The 23,187-nt window shown below is 44.0% G+C and overlaps 1 long non-coding RNA gene across 9 annotated transcripts in view; it reads right to left on the bottom strand.

Annotated features, from left to right (window-relative positions):
- LOC309610399 overlaps positions 1-23,187 on the bottom strand; it is a 216,037-nt gene that overhangs the window by 149,759 nt on the left and 43,091 nt on the right. For 6 of the 9 annotated variants that reach the window (XR_014233887.1, XR_014233888.1, XR_014233889.1 and 3 more), the window contains exon 3: positions 5,039-5,171. The exons of 1 other annotated variant lie outside the window; for it this stretch is intronic. This is a non-coding gene — a long non-coding RNA (uncharacterized lncRNA). The remainder of the gene's footprint in view (positions 1-5,038; positions 5,172-23,187) is intronic. 2 more of the 9 variants (XR_014233893.1, XR_014233894.1) reach the window with 1 other exon arrangement.

Raw genomic sequence — 23,187 nt, 5'->3', positions numbered from 1 at the left:
AGAACCATTGTTTTCTATGTGTGTTAAAAGTGTTACTTTGTTAAATGCAAACATTTAAATGATACCCCAATTCTAACTCTGTTTCTTAATTTCTTAAAAAATATTCCTGAAAATTTGAAAAAAAAAAAAAAAAAAAAAAGGAAATAGCCCAAGTGCCTCTACTGTACTCCAAGGCACTGGTCCCCATGGAGGTCACAGCTCCGGACAGGACCCCTCTGTCTGCCCCAGAGGCCCCACCAGCAGCCAAGATGCCATGCCACAAACGCTCCTGTGCCTGCGATGCCGGTGGCTGGAGGACTGGACCCTTCCAAACACCCTCAGGTGGTTTAGCAAAGCCCGTTTCATTAGGACGGGTCAGAAAGAGAAACTCATTATTTCAAGAAGGGACACAATAGCTTCTCTAGAGAAGCTGTCTTAGAGAAGATTGGGTTTTGCTTCTGAGACATATTACTTTAGGTTCTAATATATAAAAAAGAAACCGTGACCTCAGTTGTTTTCTTAAGACAATTTGTGAGATGACAAAGACAAATGCCACATGTCATTAACTGAAGTTGTGCAGGTTGGGAACTTAGGCTCTCTGCCTCTGCTCCTAAGAGGCCGCCACGGGGTCTGAAACAAGTCTTCCCTCCTCTTTGGGTGTTTTTCACACTAACATAGGAGCAGCATAGCAGCTGTCTGTTAGGGTTGCCTACGCAGGTATTCAAGTCAGAAACCTGGGGGAACCGGGTCCCTGCAAGGAGGGGACAGCCTCCAGCGGGACCTCCCCTGGAACGGAGGGGACAGCCTGAGAGCCGCCCTCCCGAGGCCACGCCCTCCCAGCCTGATGCTGGAAACTGACCAGCGGTCCCCACCTGGAACCCTGTCAATGGCCGAAGCTGTCGGTTCTGCAGCACAGAACAATACCTCCCTCTGACCAATCCTGCCTCAACTCTTTCCGTTCACAGATCTCGGCCCCTAATATTTCGCCCTCCAAACTCTGTCTGAGGTCAATTTGCAGCCGACTCTCACCCAATAACGGATGAGACTCGGTGCATTAAAACCCCAGCTTCTCACCGTTGGTGGGATAATGCAGAGCTGAGTTGTACACAGACTGTCAGAGCGCCCCCTGTGGAAGGCACCTGCATGGTGACCCGCTGGTTAGGACCACAGCCCTTGGCCCTTGGCCCTTTCCCTGTCTCACTCCCATTTCCTCACCAGGCTTGCGGGGATCATCTGCCTCAAAAATCGCTTGCACCTTGGGATGCTCAAGGTGGGAGAAAGCCATTGTCTTCTGCCACTTAGTAGGGGACAAGCAGGTAGTCTCAAGGGGATATTGCAGTAGGAGGCAGGGGACTGATGCTGACGGGCCACACAGACTATGGAAAGGAATCTGCGCTGCCTTCTGAGGGTGATGGGACACAAGACAGCGTGTTAAGGAGGACAGTGTCTGAGAACTGTGGCCAGCGGAACCACTAACCACTCTCACCTTTAGGGATGACCACATGCCTTTTGCTTATTAAAGGCTCTGAGTAGTTCACGAGTAATGAGACCCGTTTAAGTTCACGTGATAAACAGAATAATGCCCCCGGCCCCAGTGTCCACATCCTAATCCTCAGAACATGTGAACATGTTCCCCTCCAGGGTATAAGGACTTGGCAGATGTGATTAACTTCAGGACCTTGAGATGGAGAGATTATCCTGGATTGTGTGAACAGGCCCAATGTCATCACAAGGGTCCTTATAACTGGAAGAGGGAGAAGGAGGGCCAGTGTCAGAGAGATGCCGCTTGAGAAGGACTCGGGTCCATTGCTGTCTTTCAGGATGGAAGGGCTCACCAGCCAAGGAATGCAGGTGCCTCTAGAGCTGGAAGAGGCAAGGAAGAGGGGTTCCCCCAGACCCTCCAGAAGGAGCACCGCCCAGCTGACACCTTGATTTTAGCCCCTATGAGACCCATGTTGGATGCCTAATGCACAGCACAGTGAGATAATTATTTGCTTTATTTAAGTCACCGAGTTTGTGGTAATTTGTTACAGCAGCAGGAGGAAATGAATATAGTTCATTTTTTCAGGTGTCCTTCAGCTTTACTGGACCCCAGAACATTCTTTTTAATAAATTTATTCATTTATTTATTTTTGGCTGTGTTGGGTCTTCATTGCTGCGCGTGGGCTTTCTCTAGTTGCGGCGAGCGGGGGCTACTCTTCGCTGCGGTGCACGGGCTTCTCACTGCGGTGGCTTCTCTTGTTGCGGAGCACGCGCTCTAGGTGCGTGGGCTTCAGTAGTTGAGGCACGCGGGCTTCAGTAGTTGTGGCTTGCGGGCTCTAGAGCACAGGCTCAGTAGTTGTGGCGCACAGGCTTCAGTAGTTGTGGTTTGCAGGCTCTAGAGCTCAGGCTCAGTAGTTGTGGCACAGAGGCTTAGTTGCTCCGTGGCATGTGGGATCTTCCTGGACCAGGGCTCAAACCCATCTCCACTTCGTTGGCAGGTGGATTCTTAACCACTGTGCCACCAGGGAGGTCCCCCCCGCCGACAGAACATTTTTAAAAGAACTGAGAAAAAGAGGAATGTCCCAGATGGGAAGTGAACAGAATGTCTGAAGAAGGATCCAGTTATCAGTTCTACTTTGAGTAAAAGGATCATCACTTCTTCTCCACCCCCCTCACAAGGGAGAATCAAATATGAAGATGTGTAACCAAGCACTTTGGAAATTATAAATCAATGTAATAATGCAAAGTGGCATTTGTAAGTGGCCACCTATACTGCCTCTACCTGAGATCAACAGCTTCCAGTAAGCTCTGCCCTTGGGATGAACATCACAGGCCAAAATCCAGAAACAGAAATCTCCAGGAGGCTTTAAACAGATGACAAATTAGAAAACCCCAAGTCAAATGTAAACAGTTGGCCATTTCAGTTACAGAATGATGGTCAAAACAAATGTCCCTCCAAGGAAGTCAGTTGCTTATTGAGACGTCTGAATTTTCAGGGCAATTTGGAGAGAAAGACATCCTTCGAAGGACACACACCACACGGTGGCCACTGGCATCAAACTAGAATCTCGCGGCTCCATCTGCTAGAAGGCCAGCCGAGCCCCACATGCACAGACCACGGTGACGTCATGTGACATGGACAGCAGGCTTTAAAAAGAATTTTGGCACAGATGTTTCCAAAATCGGGCCATGCTTCACTGCGTGGATTTTGAGAGGCAGTGGGACTGTAATGGCATTTTTGTTATTAAAAGTTGCATCAGTAAAAGTTTCCAATTGGTCCTTGACAAATGTGATGTGTCAACCTGACAAGGCCACTGGGTGCCCAGACTAAACATTAGTTCTGGGCGTGTATGTGAGATGAGATGAGCATTTGAAATGGTGGATTCCCCAGTGTGGGTGGGTGGGTCTCATCCAATCTGCTGAGGGTCTGAATGGAACAAAAGAGGAAGGAAGGAGTGATCCCCTTCCTGCCTGCCTGCTGGAGCTGGGACATCTGTCTTCTCCTGCCCTTGGACTGGAATTTACACCATCGACTCCCTTGGCTCTCATAATTTCTGACTTCTATTGAATTACAGCAGCAGCTTTCCTGGGTGTCCAGCTTGCAGATCATGTGAATTCTCAGCCCCCATAATCATGTGAGCCAATTTCACATAATTTATCTCTATCTATCTATCTACCTATCTATTTATCTGTTATCACCTACCATCCATCTAACATCTTTATCTATCTATTATCTATCTCTCTATTATCTATCACCTACCATCCATCTAACATCTTTATCTATTATCTATTATTTATCACCTACCATCCATCTAACATCTCTATCTATCTATTACCTATCTATCTATCTCTCTATTATCTATCACCTACCATGCATCTAACATCTTTATCTATCTATGTACTATCTATCTATTATTTATCACCTACCATCCATCTAACATCTCTATCTATCTATTATCTATCACCTACCATCCATCTAACATCTTTATCTATTATTTATCACCTACCATCCATCTAACATCTTTATCTATCTATGTGTTATCTATCTATTATTAATCACCTACCATCCACCTAACATCTCTATCTATTATCTATCTCTATCTCCCTGTCAACAACCTCATCTATAACATGGGGGTCCTGTTGGTCCCCACCCTGCGCGGTTGTTGTCGTCCATAGTAAATATTCCTGTGTGCTTGGCTGGCCTCCGTGTCACTGTGACCGGAGGGCACGTGCCCAGTCAGAAGGAGGCAGAGTCTTCTCAGCCCCAGCTGGCTGTTGACAGGGAGTCGATGAGCTCAGACTTACCAGACCTTGAAATAGCTCAAGTCAGAAATCTCAAATACAAGTGACATTCCTAACCTCCAATCTTGGAAATGAATGCACGAGATGTAAATATGCTGAGTGGGCCAAATAAAACACACCTGCAGGTCACACCTGCCTCAGAACCTGAAACACACATCCCCTGCAGTGAGGCAGGCGCGTGCGCTTAGCGAAAGCCTGGCAACGACACGGCTCCTTCTACAGTTTATCCTGTTCACTAGGCACCAGGGGCTCTGACGTGCCCTCTGAGCCGGGCAGAATCACCCCCGGAACCGGCTGGGAATGTTGAGGCTCAGGGAGATGGAGATACATGCCCAGTGCTCGTAGCCTGTAAGGGGCAAAGCAGGCACTTGAAGCTAGGTTTTCCCGAATCCCCAAACCATCCTCTTAAGGAGGGGCTGCAAGCCTCTCATCTGCTCTTCAACCTGCCCTGCCCAGAGACAGACAACAGCCGAAGTGACAACCGGGCCAGATGTCTCCATCGGGCCTTACGCAGCCCCAGGCAGGAGTATCTGCTTCCTAACCTGCCTGCCTCTGCCTTTAGCACAGAGAAAACAGCCCGTAATGGAATGACCGAGCTTTCAGCAGCCTGTGCTGGCAATGTGCCTGCTAAGTATTAAGTAAAAGCTGTTGTTTCTCCTACAGACATCTCTGTTTGGATTTGTATACATCACGTGCTACATCCGTGTTTAATTAAACACAGTGAGCTGGCTCAGAGCCTACTGAATGACTGCAAGGTACCATTTCCCATCCTCACCTGCTTTCCTGCTGGAACGTCCCAGGAAGGTGCTGGCTGGGGCAGATCCTACTCACCCTGTCTGACGATGCTGTTAGGACCTGAGGACGCAAGGGCTTTCTCTCTCTTTCTCTCTGTTCTTCATCCCTTCTTCCTTAATAGAAAGAATTGAAAGTGGCAGAGGTATCACTGGCTTTTGTACTCACTCAATAAACCTCATCACTTATCACTTATTTTGAGTTCTGGCTTTTCCATGCTCCTTGAAAAAGACAAACACACTCTCTGGGCTTCATTTATAAGGGTCAGTGGTCACGAATGGGAATTGCCTGCCAACTGAAACTGTTATTTCTCCATCTTCAGAGACGCTTGTAGAGAGTATGTGAATGAAAAACATTGCCTGCCCTATCGGTAAACAAAACATGCTGCAGGCATCAAGCCATCACATTACAGCTGCCCCAGTGGTGAGCCCTGAGGGAAGTCAGGATAGAAACAGGATGCCCTGGGGAGTTCCCTGGTGGCCTAGTGGTTAGGATTCCAGGCTTTCACCGGCATGGCCCGGGTTCAATCCCTGGTTGGGGAACCGAGATCCCACAAGTCACAAGGCACAGCCCAAAAAGAAAAAAAAAAGAAACAAGATGCCCCTCCAACAAGCCGTCGGCCACTGCAGTCTCCCCTCGACATGCACCCTGAGGAGACTCGGGATGAGAAAGCACAGGACACTGGCCCCAGAGAGCTGAGGTGCACATCAAAGGAATGATTTCAGTGAGCCTAGACTCTTGCATCTTCCCACACATAGAAGAGTGCTAAATTCCTTAACATGAGATATCTGATTTTCTTTCATGAACAGTAATCTTTCGATGTTCCGATGACCTGGCCTTTATTGCAAAAACTCCTGCACATCCTGACTTCCCCCTTGCCTCTTCAGAGCGGTCCCTCAGAGCTCTCTGAGACGCTGTGTCCTGGGCTTAAGTCCTCAGTGCTGTCTGCCAAGGAAAACATGAGTCTCAACTTTTAGGTTGTGCTTTCTTGTTTTCAGTCGACAAGTATTAAGAAGAGACTGGAGACTTCTCCTTAAAGCAGTGGGCTCAGGGCTGCCCTCTGAAAGGTCTCTGGAGAGACAAGGAGCCTTTCCAAGACTCATTCTCAGCGGGACAATTATTCATCACCAAAGCAGGGTTCAGTCCCAAAGAGGAAAGAACGCTAACGGATTTCTCCTTCTCTCAGCCCCAGCTCCTAATGATTCTCTGATTGTTATTTGCATGGCCGTGCTGCTGGCTCAGCAGGCCGCAGGCAGAGACTGCTCTGTCTCCTTTTTTATAATTTCCCTCCAGGCACACATTACAACCCTCCTTTAGGTCTAGAAAACTTCATTAGAGGATTAAAATTAGCTGGCTTTTCAGAGCTATGTTTTTCAAAGAATTTTTTTCTTAAAAGTATGTCCCAAGTCCATACTTTTCAGAAGGTGGTAGAATTGGTAGAAAAAGGAAGAAATATCTGCTTTCTCCCCCCAAACCTAGCTTGTGTCCAGAGGGACATGGCCTTCCTTACAGGACTCTACAAAGTCGGTCCTTACCTGAGCTAAAGTAAGAGAGTAGTACACCCCCCCCCCCCCCCCCCGTCGGGTACTTCACGCTGGAAGATGCCTGAGGGTCTGCCCAACAATGTTGAGAAATTCCACAAAATAGTAAGATTTTATCGTGTTGTTATTTTGATTCTTCGCCAGCAATTCCCCTGATAAAGAACTTGCCTTTAGAAGATAATAGCGATGATGAAAGAGCATATACTGAGCGTTTTCCAGCACTGTTCTAGGCACTGAATTAACTGATGTCATCTTTGCAACCAACATGTGAACTGGGTATTAATACCAATCCCATTTTGCAGATGTGAAAACTAATACACAGGCATTTCGCAGCTTCTCCAATGGTAGAAGCCTAGTAAGTGGTAGCCAGTTGTCTGTGCACTGAACCTCTAGGCTAGAAAAGTGGTCCGGGCTCAGCTGGAGTGGCTGAAGGAAAAGTCAGTACAGTGTTGGCCGGATGGGAACTGGTACCACTACTGAGACCCAAACCAGGCCATCGATGTCCACGCTCCTAGAGAACAGGATTCATGGTGGAGCTCAATGGAAACCTCTTGACACTAAAGAGAAATTAGCTCAGCCCTTTGCGGAAGGAACAATGCAGAAAGCAGCTCATGCAAGCTGGAGGTCCACACACTGATTCCAGCCTGTGCAGATACAGAATGATCCAGAGAGTTTCTACAGCTCTCTCATCAAAGGATTGAATTCATTGTCTTCACTGAGTTCTACTTAAAAACCTGAATAAACACTTACACGAGGTCCCTGTATGCAAATTAACCAGAGTGACCACAACATAACATGGTCTTGGGATGACTGGAGCAGGCTCTCTTCACCTGGGTGCTGCTGACCTCTGGGGCCAGATGCGCTTCCCTGTCACGAAGGGCTGTCCTCTGCAGGGTCGGGTGCTTGCGTGGTCTCTACCCATTGAGTGCCAATAGCAACCTTCCCACCCTCAGGGAGAATGCCAAAGATGTCTGCAGACATCGCTAAGCCCGATCTGGTGGCAGAATCACCCCAGTTGAGAACTACGATACAGGGGTTTATCAGAATGCACATTCACAGAGGGCTTTACAATTGGAAGAATCCATGAGGTCCACAATCAGGGAGGTCCAGTCTCTACAATCTGTGAACCTATCTTGATACTGAGCAGGACCCTGTGGGGCTCCTGGGCACAAAAGCCTTCCTGTGTCCCCCATTTCTTAATTACAGGATATAGGCTTCATTCAGCCTCCATGACCTTCCCTGAGTTCCAAAGGGCAGGTTCAAACAGTTGCTAATCAGGGAAGGGAGGGTATGCAGAGACAAGGGGGGAGCAGTCAGGAGACAAGAGTGCAGCCTTGGGGCAGGGTCCTGGTTCCCCCTCAAGGGATACACAGAACAATATCTCTGAGCTGTTTTGCAGATACTGAAACCCCCGTCAGGTGGGAGAAGTTAACTGCATGCTGCCCACAAGCACGTAGACCCCAGACCGGTTTGTAATGCACCCAGCTCAGCTCTTGGCCCACGACAGAGCATAGATAAATGTTTTCTCCTTCCTAACAATTTCAATTTGTTTTATAATTAATGTAGTCACGATAATACTTCACAATGTTCATTGGCAAATAATAAGTATTTAGATTCATCTGTTCCAGGCCATGAGAAAGGGCTTATAATTAACGGTACTGTTGTGGGAGAAATGTTTGAAGTAATATTAATCTAAACTCTTAAAAATCTGTATTAAACTGATAAATATTTTGTTTTTTCTTTATAATGTATTAATCTTTAAATATTTTTCTTTACAGAAGTATTGCATGACTACATTTGTGTTGTAAAACGCAAGCATTACAGATGAAGTCAGTCGCTCCTGACCTTTCTCCTTCAGTCACTGTCACTTCCGGGTAAGCAGTGTTGTCAGTTTAATGTCTATCCTTTTAGACGTTTCTTTTCACTTATGCACAGAAGGTTGATGATGCCGACTCCCACTTACCTCCCGACCAACCAATCAGAAGAAGGTCCACGAGCTGACCACGCCCTCTTTGAGCCATTGCTATAAAACTCCTCACTACCCCCCTCCAGGTTGGGACCCACAGTCTTGAGGGCATTAGCCCGCTGTGGCCCCCTTTGCCTGGCAAAGCAATGAAGCTATTCTTGTCTACTTTACCCAAAACCCTGTCTCTGAGATTTAATTCGGTGCTGGGGCGCAGAGGCTGGATTTGGCTTCAATCTCAGCATACTGGGTTCCCCTCATGATCTTCCTACAACTATCCTGAGGACGCTGCGGGCAGTCACCCACCAGCATCGCCTGCAGTGACGCCCTGGGGCCAGCACGTGCTTCCTTGGACCCAGAGACTATTTCACACCCTCCTTTCAGCTGTGGGGTGGCTCAAGTGCCCTGTTTCAATGTCTTGTTAAGTGAGGGTAACAGACCCTCAAGTCTCAGCCAGACCAGGTCCCACCTGTACAGGATTTTAAAGCAATATGGCAGGACCCTGAGACACGTTTACAGATGCTGCAAGGACCCTGCCAACCACTCCCCGGGGGACCCCCAAACCCAATCCTTGCGGTCCCTACACTTAGCATTGTTGTAGCAGCTCTGGAGGCTTCAGAGATGAAAAAAACAAAAAAAATGCAGAGTCTGTGCTCTCTAAGAGGGCTAGGATTGACAAATAACCACCCCCAAAGGTTGCAAATGTGCTTTTTGTTTGTTTGCTTGCTTGTATGTTTGTTGGACTTTCTATAAATGGCCAGTTGGTTTTTGCTTGTCTTAAAAAAAACAATTGGAGGCTCTGGCCATCCTGCACTCCTATCCCCACATGGAAACAATCAGTTGGAACCAGTCCTGGTGCCTCTTTTATTTAAATGGAAAAAGTGTTCTCTAGGTCATCTGTCTCTGTTATTCCTTAAAATTTCGCTTACACCCCACCCCATTCACTCATCCACCTTACACGCCTGATTCTCAGGAAATTTTATTGTAAGATTCTTGCACTGACGGTGTGTGAAGCCCTGTGCTGAGCACCACGAGAATTTTATGAACATTTGACCACAGTCATGCCCGTGGGAGCTGATGGTACAGGAGACCCAGTGAGTGCCTTAGAAATCTATAGACCAGTGTTCCTGCTTAGTTGAGTTTCACTGCCCTTTACAGTGAGGGGATTCAGAATGGTGAGTCCTCCCTGGAGATCCTCTCTCTTCTAAGTTAATCGCAGTTTCCTCCTACCATAGACTCATCACTACGCCGAGCAGGGTCGGTCAGCACACCCTCCTAGAGATGAAAGCTGATGCAGCCATACCTGGAGAGGCCAGAGCTCTGGGACCATTTCCACAAAACTTGGCAGGTCAGAGGAATAGAAAGGTGAGAGCCAGCTTGAAATTCAGCACCAAGGACAGCCTTCTCATACCCTGTCCCAACCCACTACCCAGAAAAAATCTGGCTGTTTTGCATGGCTACATCTGCAATGTAAATATTGAATAGGCTCGTAAGGGAGATTCACAGGCAAACTCTGATGTGGACATAAAATCACAGTGTGGAGGCCCCTTCCATCCTAGGAGATTAGACTGTGTTCTGTCCCATTAGGTTCCCTTCTGCCAGAAAGGCAGATTAGTGTGCTAATTTACTGCTTCCATCTGCAAGCTCTCCTCTCCCCCTTGGAGAGAGAGCAGGACTTTATAATCATCACTTAGAATGATTTGGTTTATCAGCCAAGGGTGGAAATGTTCCAGAGCCAGAGATGGTTCATGGGAAATTGGGAAGGTTGACAAGTCGGCCTGGAATTCCACAGCAGCTTTTCTAAGCAGATTTCTTAGAAATGGCCCTACTCCTAATACTATCCATAATAAAAGCTCTAAGAAAATAGGAATAGGATAGGATACCCTACCAAAAAAAATGGAAATGGGCAGTTATGTTACACCTTAATAAACATCAAACTCAACGATGAAAGACTGAGTTGTTTCCCCCCTGAGATCAGAAACAAGGCAAAGATACTTGCTCTCACTACAGTACTTTTATTCAACATTGTTCTGAAGATTTTAGCCACTGCAAAAAAAAAAAAATTATTCTATTAATTCTAAAATAGAGAATAGAATAACATAACATAATTTTAAGATACAAAAAATAGCATAAAATAAAATATCATAACATGAGGAAAATCGGTCTGGTAGTCAGCATGAAATGAAACTGTCCCTATTTACAGGTGATAGAAGATCCCAGGGAATCTACAAAATGGTTACTAAATTTTTTAAAAGATTTTTGCAAGGTTATGGATACAAGGTTAAAAAATACTCAGTTGGATTTACTTGCAGCAGCCAATTGGAAAATGAAATTTTTTTAAAGTCATAGAAGATCCAAAATATAAAATACCTAGGAATAAGTCTAAAAGATACATTTGAGACTTGGATGCTACAAAACACTGCTGAGAAAAATTAAAGAAGACCTACATAGGGACTTCCCTGGTGGCACAGTGGTTAAGAATCTGCCTGCCATTGCAGGGTACATGGGTTCGATACCTGGTCCGGGAAGATCCCACATGCCACAGAGCAACTAAGCCACAACTACTGAGCCTGCGCTCTAGAGCTCATGAGCCACAACTACTGAGCTGACGCGCCGCAACTACTGAAACCCACATGCTCTAGGGGCCACGTGCCACAACTACTGAAGCCCTTGCACCTAGAGCCCATGCTCCGCAACAAGAGAAGCTACTGCAATGAGAAGTCCGTGCACCTCAACGAAGAGTAGTCCCTGCTCACCGCAACTAGAGGGAAAGCCTGGGCCCAGCAATGAACACCCAACACAGGTAAAAATAAATTTTTTAAAAATGCTAAAAAAAAAAAAAGACCTACATATATAGAAATGTATACCATGTTCACTGAGGTGGAAAACTTCAGTATGATTAAGATGTTAATTCTCCCCATACTGATCTATAAATTCAGTGTAATCCACGTACAAATTCCAGCAGGCTGTTGGTAGAAATTCACAAACTGATTCTACAATTCTCATGGAAATTCAAACAACCACAAAACAAAACAACCCAAACCAGAGCAAAGTTGGAGGACTTACTTGATTTCAAGACTTACTCTAAAGTTACAATACTCAGGGCAGATACATTTAAAAAAAACAGATATAATCATCAACATCACAGGATAGTAGTCAGAAATAGATCCATCTATGAATGGTCCTGATTTTTGACAAAGGTGCCAAGGGAATTCAATAGAGAGAAGAAAGTTTTTTCAACAAATGGTGATGGATCAACTAGCTATCCATATTAGAAAAAAAAAACCCTTATTTCATACCACAGATAAAACATAAATGTATCATATAACTAAGTACAATCTTGTAAAGGTATAAAATTTATAGAAGAAAATATATGGCATTTTTGGGGCAAATTTGACTATGGAAATATTTCTTAGATAAAACACTAAATGTATGAATCACAAAAAAAATGTATTAGACTTCATAAAAATGTTAAAGTTTTGATCTTTTTAAAATACCATTAAGAAAACAAAAAAGCAAGCAACCAACTTAGAGAAAATATTCACAACACTTGTATCAGATGAAGACAATCTATAAAGAGCTCTTAAAATCAACAACAGGAAAAGAAACAACCCAATAAGAAGGTGGACAAAGAATGTGAAAAGACACTTTATAAAAAAGAAACATGAGTTGTCAGTAAGCACAGATGTTCAAAATCATTAGACAATAGAGAAATGCAAATTAGTATCAAAACGAGATTACACAGCAAACCTATTCTCATGGCTAAATTTTAAAACAAACAAACTGACCTTGCCAACTGTTGGCAAAGATGCCATACAAGTGGAACTCTGACATACTGCTGGTGGAACTATTAAATGACCAACAACTTTGGAAAACAGTTCAGCATTTTTTAATGTTAAGTAAATATATAGCATATGACTGACATATTCCTCTTCTTTACCTAAGAGCAAAAAAATGCACATGCCCACAAAGACTTGTTTACAAATGTTCATAGCAGCTTTATTTTTGAAACCAAAAACTAGAGACAACTCAAATGTCTACTGACAGATGAATGGAAAAACACATTTTGGTATGTCCATATAATGGAGTATATAATTGGCAAGAAAAAGGAAAAAACATCGGTGAGTCTCAAAATCATTATACTGAGTGAAAGAAGCCATGCAAATTAGATTTCATAATGCCCATTGGTATAAAATTCTGGGAAAAGCAAACCAATCTAGCTTGGTATCTAGCTACTGATACCAATCTATCAGTAGCTGCCTGGGGATGAGGCTGGTTGAGTAAAAATAGGTATGAGGAACTTTTGGGGGCGATAGGTGATATTTCTTATCTTCATTGTGATGATGTAGCTTTGGGTGTTTACATATGTCAAAACAGCAAACTGCACACATTGTGCTTATTAGTTTACTTCAATTTTACTTCATTACGGTTTAAAAAATCATTAAGAAAAGATCATAACTCTCTCAGTTTTCATAGTGCAAATATAAACTAAGAGGTACCAAAAAAGCTCACCAAACTCTAGTTGGAAAAGAGATATAGCCACTTTAAAACATAATCTTTTAATTATGTTGCATAATTAGTTTTAGTTGCATAACACTTAGCACAGAAAAGTCAAAAAGAAGAAATGCATTCACATTTTTGCAATTCCGAGAAAACCATATTTCCTATTGTGAAAATTAATAAAGGGAAACCTCACTAAGATGGAATCAGAAGACCAGAAAGGGGAGCTCTTATGCACATACCACTAAATGTCAATACAGATCCCAAGAAGAAGAGACAAATTCTGCATCTCCATCAGGAAATGGCACTACTTTACCACCTGCAGCAGGAGGAAGAAAAATTTTCTCTACGCCTGGCAACAACTCAGCCAATGAGAGACCATCACAACTCAGCCAATGAAAAGCCACTATACATCAATCTCCCAGTTTCCTCCAATGGACTTGTTGTTTAGAACAGCCCCTCCCAACTTCCCCTGTCCCTCTGTAAAACAAAGCACTCAATGTCTGCTTCGTTCCTTCTCCCAAAGTTTCATAGGCTCCTTCCCTCCCAGTTCTCTCCTCTTGCCTCTCTGTGTTGGGCTGAATAACATTTCAATCAGCTCCCACACCATGAGGTCTGACCCAGCAAATGGGCGCCCGTGTTCTGTAAGTCGAGCCTTCAGGACGCATCACAAGAGAGGACGCCATTACTAGCAAAAATGGTTTGATCCTCTGTGCCAGAAATTTTATCAGGAGAGTCTTCTCCCTGGAACAGGAATAATCTCTCCAAAAGCCTGATGCTGAAGAGCTCTGACTGACTCAGCCCTGCCAGCCCTGCCAGGCCCTCTCCCAGGAACTTAATGTGTGTAACACGTCTGCCAAAACCTAGAAAGATGCTCACGAAAGAGGATTCAGCTGTGAACATGTGCCAAGATGAAAATGTCAGGCATTTTTGGAGACGATGTAGAGAAGAGGAACGCTCACACATTGCTGATGGGAGGGTAAATCGGCATCACCCTTTGGGGGTACAATTTAGAAATATGTAGTAAAGTTGAAGCTGCGCTTGTCCTGCAAATCAGAAATCCTACTCCTGATTGTATGTATGTGGCTGTACATATGTGTGCACACATACAGATACATGTATATGTGTATCTATGCTTACATATATGTGTTTGTACACATGCACACACGTAAAGCATAAGAATTTTAAAGAGAAAGCTAATTGCAAATGGATCTTCACAGTATAATAGTATAATATCAATACTATTACCTCCAAACCATAGAGAGTTGGTATGATAGCTTTCTATTTATAAATACAGCATCATATATATATATATATATATATATATATATATATATATATATATATATATATATATATACATACATTCCTCAGAATGACCAAGTTTGGAAGAATAGCTACCTCCTGGGAGGGAGATAAGAAAATAGTCAGAATTGGTATGTTAAGGCTTCAATTTTATCTGTCGTGTTTTCTTTCTTTTAAAGAAACTACAGGATATTTGACCAAGTATTAGGATTTGACAAACTGAATGATAGGTCCATGGGTGTTTGTTATGCTCTACCCTTTAGTGTTCTGTAAACTGGAAATACTGAATTTAAAAATAGAAAGCTATCATCATCCCAACCCTCTGTGGTTTGGTGGATCGCACTGGTGTTGTTTGAGTCTAAACAACATATTTTTATCAGAAATTCTCCAAGAAAACTTCTATCTGACTCCTAATTCATCTCATAATATTTTACAACCATAGGAAAATTATTGGGGGTTCTTTTTCTTTTTCTTCTCCTTTTTATTTTTTTCCATTAAAGAAGCACCTACCTTGCGGATTGGTTTGAGTGACCTTATTTTTGCTGAGCCGACACTTCTCCAGAATCCAAAACAATAAATCCCAATAACGAGCAAACGTCAGGGGCTTCAGTTTTCTCTGCCAGATCTACAACTGTTTCTCATACTAATAGCTCGTCCTAACTTCCAGCTCACGTGATTGTGTAGAAATCACCATGACACGTCTGGGGACATCTTAGACAAGTGACCCAATTATACAGTTTTTTCTGTCTCTCTTTGTCTTTGATGATATCCCCAACCCCTTCTAGGAAATGCAGGCACAGAAAGCATCTCGCGTTGATTCTCTAAATGCAGCCTATAGGAGCTGTTCTTCTCTCCATTCTCCACGTTAATGTCCAGAATGAAACCTCTTATCGTGCATAATAATTTAAATTTCCTTTGTAAGCATATACTCCTTTTAAGGCTCCTAACATAAAAAATGAAACCCATGCTTATTGGCTTATGAAAGAATGTGACAGATCCTCACAATATCCATAATGGGTAGGTGTGACTTCAGTGGTTCTCCTCATTATCCCCGAGGTGGATGTTATGGGATTTGTCTGAGCCAGGATCTTGGAGATTTGCATTTTGATTTGTTTCATTTAATGATGTTTCAAATAAATAACATATTCTCACATGGTGAGAAGTTCAGATATTACACAGTGAAAAGTTTGCCTTCCGTTCCTGTACCCTAGCTCCTCTACACCCCCTCTTCATGTCAGCAGTGTTATTATCAGTTTCTTTATGAATCTGACAGAGATAATCAGCGCATCTAAAACAATGGTGTTGACTGTGCACATCTGTAAACACTTGGTCTGGCCCAAAGGTAGAAGGTGCCCTGGCAGTTCTCCACACAGGCCAAGGAAAGCCCTGGTCTGGAAGTGATGCCCATTATTTCCACTACAGCCTCACTGGCCAGAGCAGCCACATGCCACCTTTGACCACAAAGAAGCCAGCAACTCAACCCTACCATCTGCCCAGAAGTTAAAAGAGCAGGGATGCTTGGTGAACAGCATCATTAACATGAGGACATCAAGGCTTAGAGAAGCCAGAGACCACACCCTTCTCCAAGGACCCAGAACCTGATCGTAACTCTCCCGTCACTGTTTCATGGATTTCCCTTTTATTGAGAACCCGGCCCCATCTCAGTCATGGTAGCACATACAGTTAAGGAAGCAGAGCACCCTCAACTTTTCCAAAAATGTCTGTTTCCACATGACGCGATCCTCTGCTATGTTGAGCAAGGTTGCTCTGCCCCGGCGTTAGGAAGAGCCTCACTAGCTCTGGTGCCTTCATCACCTAGAGGGCAGGCTGGCTTCTCCAGATAAGAACAGCTGTGAATGTGGCCGGAGTACCAACTCCACACCTTTGCATGCTGGTTAGCTAGCTTCTCCACAGAGACCTTGGAGGGTGACCAAAACTCCAGCCACCTGCAGGCTGTGCTGGTCACCAGGGGATGAAATAGCAGCTGCATCTGACATCAGTACCAATTTGTTCTCACTCTTCACTTGCCCTGGCATCTCAGCAGCAAGATCTTCACACACAAAGGATGACACTGTAGTTTCAAACTCGTTCTTACCAGACAGGGTTTCTCAACCTGGGCACTATTGATGCAATAGACTAGATCATTATTTTTTGCAAGGGGGACTGTCCTGTGCCTTGTAGGATGTTGAACAGTTTTCCTGGCTTCTACCGACTAGATGCCAGTAACATCCCAGTGTGACAACCAATGATGTAGCCACAGATTGTCCACTGCCCTCTTGGGGACAAAATGCCCCCCTCTGCAAACCACTGACCTAGGACAATTATTCTAAAGTAATTCAATCTAACCACACAGTTAGAAGGGACTATGGGGGTATAACTTTTCTTACTTGTTCTTTGCTGGTTACAGCCACTCAAACGCCCCTGAAATATCACCCATGAGATTGTGCTCACACTTCCATCTGCAATAGTTTTATTCGGAAAAGTGCATTTGTTCTGAGTAATTATGAGTGAAATGCCTGTATGAGGTGATGGCAAGTAGTGATAAAAAGTAATACATTTCTCTTTTGTCCCTTAAGACTTGCTCATGGCTCCAGTTATGGGACATAAAAACAGAAACAGGCTCAGGATAAGGAATGGCCTCCATGTTCATTACTTGAGGAGCTATTTTTCTGGACTCCAGGAGAGGGGAAAATGAATTCACTCAGTGCTCCGGAACACATAAGAGAGCTGATAAAGATGGATTTAGAGATAGCATCAGTAGTGCATTTTCAGACGACAAGAATTCCAGGTAATAACAAAATCCGGATGGGAGTCAGTCCCAGGCCAGATTCTGGAGGATGAAGGTCCCAGAACGCAAGGTGATGTCCCTTTCCATGGCTGAGCTGGACTGACTTTGCCCATGCTGCACTAATGAGGGGTCGTGGGCCGTGTGATGGTCCTCGGGTCAGACAGCTGACCTGAGATGGCCCCGTGGCATAAGGGAGAAATAAGCCTGTGTTATTCAAAGATTTTAAGGTTGTTTGACATCTCAGCATAAACTAGTCTGTTTAACTGATACAGGGAGAATGCAAAGACAAAGATGTGAAGGAGAGAAGGATAATTTAGATATAGTCGTGAAGGGAAGCTTCTCTGAGAGCCTGCTTCTGGAGCTGCAATCTCAGGGTTGGAGACATGGGAACATCAGGAGAAAAGGTCCTGGGGTAGGAACAGCATGTCATGCCCAAGCGATCTGTACTCACACCCTTACACAAACACTCGGATGGAAAGAGACAAGAAGGAGGCAGGAGATGAGGAAGGGCTGCCCTTGGCCCCCCTGCAGGCACATCCAGGAGATCCAGTCCATCGGTGGTTAAGTCAATTTGGTAAAAGATTGCACCATCCAAGCACTGGCTGCATTTTCCAGGGAGCAGGCTGAACTGTGGTCCCCCTTTGGATGCAGAGATCTAACACCTTCTGACTGACCATTGGCACAGATTAATAGCAGGATACATCTCAACTACTAAAATAACTAGACAACCAAGAATTGTGCAGGTTTCCCCCATCAGGTGCTATTTACCACTCCAACGAGGGCCCTGAAACTTAGTGTTTTAAATTAAATCACATCCCTCTGTATCCCCCAAGTAGCTGGGCAAGATGCCTTTTTCATTTACATCTCAAATGAACCCTCTGAGGAAGCTACTATTACAATCAAATGGCACAAAATGAAATTGAATTGGAAAAGTTAAGTGGCAAGCCTAGGGTATCCCAGCCAATAAGTAGTTGAGCCAAGATTCAAAACAATTCTGACTTCAAAGTTCATGTTCTTTCTACTGCACCACGTTACCTCTGAGCTAGAACTGCATCCACTCTGGGGGCTTACTTTCCTGGCACTCCCGAAAACAATACAGGATCTGCATACCTTCAGATGAATTCAACCAGTAGATTTCTCTCATCCCTCAAAAGTCGGGGTTAACCCATAGCAGGCATCACCTCCTTCCATCTGTAGTAATTCTGACCGTGCTATGTGACGTGTCACCCTTCCCTCTGATGGAGCCATTCTGCAGAGTTCCAGGAATCCAACTAACTGCAGAACGGATGAAAGTTGTTGCTGCACTCCTGTTCTAACATTTCAAAGTATCATTGTCCTTCTTCGGGAGGAGTGATCCCTTGGATATTTACAATTCTCAAGCCCAAACTAATCTAGGACTTCCCTGTTCAAAGTAAAAGCGAGAACGATAGTAAATCTCCCTGAAGCATTCCAGCATATCCTGACCTTGAATTCCTCCCTAGTTCACTCTGTTCATTTGTTATTTTCATCCGGGACACAGAGTTATGACTGAACACGTTCCCCGAGTGCAGGACAAGATGACTTTGATTTCTTGTACCTGTGGGCGGCCAGCTCTTGGCTCCCATCCCAAACTCTTGTCATTGCAGTTCCCATGTGAGTGGACAAATGAAAATAAGACACAGAACATCTAAATGATGGAAGCCCAACCTTAATATATATATTTTTGCCTTTGGTCATGCAGAATATAAGAAACCTCAACCCAAAATAGTCAGGGCAGGGAGAGGTGCAGGTGAAAGTCTCCAGACGTTAGCAGTACAGTTAGGGGAGTTTAAAGCCAAGGGAGTGTTCATCTTCCCAGGAAATGTGCTAATGTTGCTATGAAGCCGCCTATGGAGTTAATCCAGTCGGACGCCAATGCTAACGTCTCCTGAGCAAGAAGGAACTCAGAGCATCAGGACTGAACCTCAGAGTGAAGGAGCCTCGCCCCTTTGCAGTGATTAGTGCCTTCTAGGGCTCCCCTTTCTCCTCCAGGGAATCAAGTCTTAGCAGCTAGAACGTGAACTCTGAATGCTGCCCTCTGAGCTCCTCTACCCAGGACCAGCCAGCCAGGCTGGTGTGTAAATCACAGGGTAAAAAAGATGACTGCATACAGATGGCCTAATCTCAGTCATTTGTCTGTCAGAAACTCATGCCATTTATTGCCGATACATGCTGATAATCGCCTTCAAAACGTGATTAAACACCACCAGCCAAGAATGGCTATTATGCTTAACAGACTTACTAGCAAGAGAGGGGAGCTGCAAACGACACGTGGAGTAAATGGGATCTTTTAAATTACACTAGCCCATCTATCATCATTTTGTTTTTAGTGCAACGGATAGTTACACATATAACTAATAATGCTAAGTGGTAAATGTCAAGCTTCAACTCTTAATAGCCTCATTTGAATTAAATTTGTATTTATTGTCCTAATTATTTACCCAGCCATCTGACCAGGACACTTCCTTACACCATAGGGAAAGGGCTATCATCTCTCTACCATAGGGATAATTAAAATACACTGGTTCTTGAGGCAAAAAATTGCAGAATGGAACCAGGCGATAGACATTCTGCTAAAGCCTAACTTTTTATTTCTTTCCAAGGTCACGTTTTGCAAATAGTTTAGAAATTGCAAACTAGTCGCTTACTAGCTAAATGGTCACGAGACCATAATTTTAATGATAAGCACCACCTCCACATGAACAGGGTTACTGACAGGTCGTCCTTCCAAGGCATCTGCCCAGTTTCATATAAAAACTCACCGCTGCGATCTTCCTATGCAGCTCTCAAGGGTCTCTGTTTAGACTCCTCACAATAAGTAAACAGTTCCTGAGCATCTGGGCACGAATTCTCCCAGGCTGGAGGCAGTTGCCAGGAATGAAACTGCTCTACACTAGACATATATCCATTTATAAATTGTGGGCCACACGTGTTACTGCAGGGTCCACTAGCTGGTTCCCGAATAGTTCTAATCCCAGCCCTGCTCTCTTCCGTGTGGTGTGGATGGAGCTGACCCCACTTCCTAACATAGGAAGGGGCACATGGCCTCAGCCAAGCCCAGAAGAGCATCCCATCCACCTAGGCAGAGGAGCCCATGAGACCCTATGGGGACAAAGCATCACGTGCAGGACGTTAAAAGAACCTTTTAGGAGCTGTCGGTGAAGAGCAGCTCTCTGTTCCTTTGGGATTTAGAGCTACATGGACCTGAGTCTGGAGCTTCCAGGTGTTGGTACATGAAGAAAGTCTGCCAGAGACACAGAGGAGGTATGGCCCAGAGATGGTTAAAAAGTTGGTCATGATGTAAACGTTTGAGACCGTCGACCCATTATGCCTGGGTTTTAGTTTTTTAATAGACTTTGTTTTTTAGAGAAGTTTTAGACTCACAATAAAATTGAGCAGAAAGTACAGAGATTTCCCAGCTACCTCTGACCAGACACGTGCACAGCCTCTCCCCATTAGCAACATCCTGCATTTGTTACAATCAATGAACTTACACTGACTCACCATTGTCACCCAAAGTCCACAGAGTTTGCTCTTATCGTATGTTCTATGAGTTTTGGCAGATATATAAAGATAAGCATCTACCATTATGGTATCATACAGAGTAGTTTCACTGTCCTAAAAAGCCTCTGTGTTCTGACTCTCCATCCCTCTCTGCCAGCTCCTGGCAACCACTGATCTTATAATTGTCTCTGTAATTTTGCCTTTTCTAGAATGTCATAACGTTGGAATCACACATTATGCAGCCTTTTCAGATTGGCTTCTTTCACTTAGCAACGAGGTTCCTCCATGTCTTTTCATGGCTTGAGAGCTCATGTCTTTTTAGCTCTGAATACCATTCCGGTGTCTGCATATGGACCATTTATTTATCCATTCACCTACTAAGGGACATCTCGATTGCTTCCAAGTTCTGGCAATTCTGAACAAAGCTGCTATAAACATCCTTGTGCAGGTTTTTGTGAGGACATAAGTTTTCAACTCATTTGGGTGCCTGGGCTTTTTGGTTCCCTGAGCCTATAATGATCTTTATTACTCAAGCCATTAAGAGTTGGGTTTTCTGTCATTTGTAATCATGGGAGTCCTGATGGTGCAGTTACTTCCCAGGTTATATGTGATTTGGTCAGAAACCACCTGTGTGACCTCGGATGAGTTACCAAACTTCACTCAGCCTTGTCTTATACTCTTTAAGGAGGGGTAAGAATATCCTTGTGCGGCATCACAGAATTGTCAACTTCAGAGACTAGGGCAGAACACAGCAACAGGCGATGTTCTTAGCAGGCGGCATCACAGAGGCTGTGGCTCTCGGGGTGTTCAACACGCCCCACACACCTGCATCCTAGCGCCAGCCCAGATTACACGTGGGCTGGGGTGCCCTCTCCATGGCTCCCAGACACCATCTGAAGGGTCTGGGGAATCGAACCCAGGCCTTTCATGCTGCTTGATGATAGTCACAAGACTTGACCGTAAAAAGGGGATCGGTATACCAGACCAGCCTGAAACAGGGGAACTGGGCCAGATGATTATGCGTTAAGTCCCTTCTTGCTAAAAGATAAGTAATAAGTTTCCATGGCCAGTGGCTACCATGTTCAACAGCACGGATATAGAACATTACCACCATCGCAGAAAGTTTTATTGGTCAGGGACGCTCTGGAACATCATGGTACCGCTTGAAACATTGGTTAAGCTTCTCTTAGTGTTGCTACTGTTGCCACTCTACACCGGTGGGTATAAACATTGTTGTAAAATTCATGCTGGTTTTTAAGTTGGCATCAGGTGCTAATGTAATGTAACATCAACTCTGCACATGTAATTACATCACTATGTGTTTTAGTGACTATCTGGGGAAAGAAAATGATAAAAGGGGGTAAAAAAAATAAGAAAAAAATATGATGCGCAGCGTAAAAGAATGAAAGATAAGATTTTTTTAGTAGTAATAAAATAGTTGCTTAATTCAGAAAGATAATACAAGTTGGAACATCTGTCTCCTAGGAACCACTGCTATTTAAAGCTTGACTTTCTCACGCACTGAGAAACTCTGTGGAAAGGAATCTAAAATTTTATTCTAATTTCATATATCATGTTGAGACAGGCAAAAAAGTGTGAAACAATTTGTGAGAAACATCATAAAACCAGTCTTCCTCACCACACCATTTTATACTTGGGGGTGGATGGGAACTTACTCGATGTGGAGCGTTGAGGGCGTTTTGGAAGAGGATACTTGGTCACTTTTTTTAAAAAAGTTTTTTATTGAAGTATAGTTGATTTGCAATGTTAATTTCTGCCGTACAGCAAAGTGATTCAGTTATACACACACACACACATATATACATACACATTCTTTTTTATATTCTTTTCCATTATGGTTTATCACAGGATATTGAACATAGTTCCCTGTGCTATACGTTGTGTATGCATTCTATGTATAAAAGCTTACACCTGCTGACCCCAAACTCCCACTCCATCCCTCCCCCAAACTCTTCCCCTTTGGCAACCATCAGTCTGTTCTCTATGTCCGTGATTCTGTTTCTGTTTCGTAAATAAGTTCATTTGTGCCATATTTTAGATTCCACATATAAGTGATATCATATGATATTTGTCTTTCTCTTTCTGACTTCACTTAGTATGATAACCTCTAGTTGTATCCATGTTGCCGCAAATGGTATTATTTCATTGTTTTTTATGGCTGAGTAGTATTCCATTGTATATATGTACCACATCTTCTTTATCCATTCATATGCCGATGGACACTTAGGTTGTTTCCATATCTTGGCTATTGTGAATAGTGCTGCTATGAACATAGGCGTGTGTGTATCTTTTTGAATTAGAGTTTTGTCTGGATATATGCCCAGATGCCTGGGCACTTACAATCAGACTAATGAAACAATTCCTATTCTATGCCAGCTCTATTAGCACCAAGCTCTCATCTACCCCACGCAAATGATAACCTGTGTCTTCAGGGCCTGTACAAATTCCTCCCACTGTGTTTGAAATCAAACTCAAATTCATACCCCTTTTTT

This window comes from Balaenoptera borealis (assembly GCF_965194805.1).
Source record: "Balaenoptera borealis genome assembly, chromosome: 14".
Lineage (NCBI taxonomy): Eukaryota > Metazoa > Chordata > Mammalia > Artiodactyla > Balaenopteridae > Balaenoptera > Balaenoptera borealis.
This window is presented reverse-complemented; position numbering and strand designations above follow the sequence as displayed.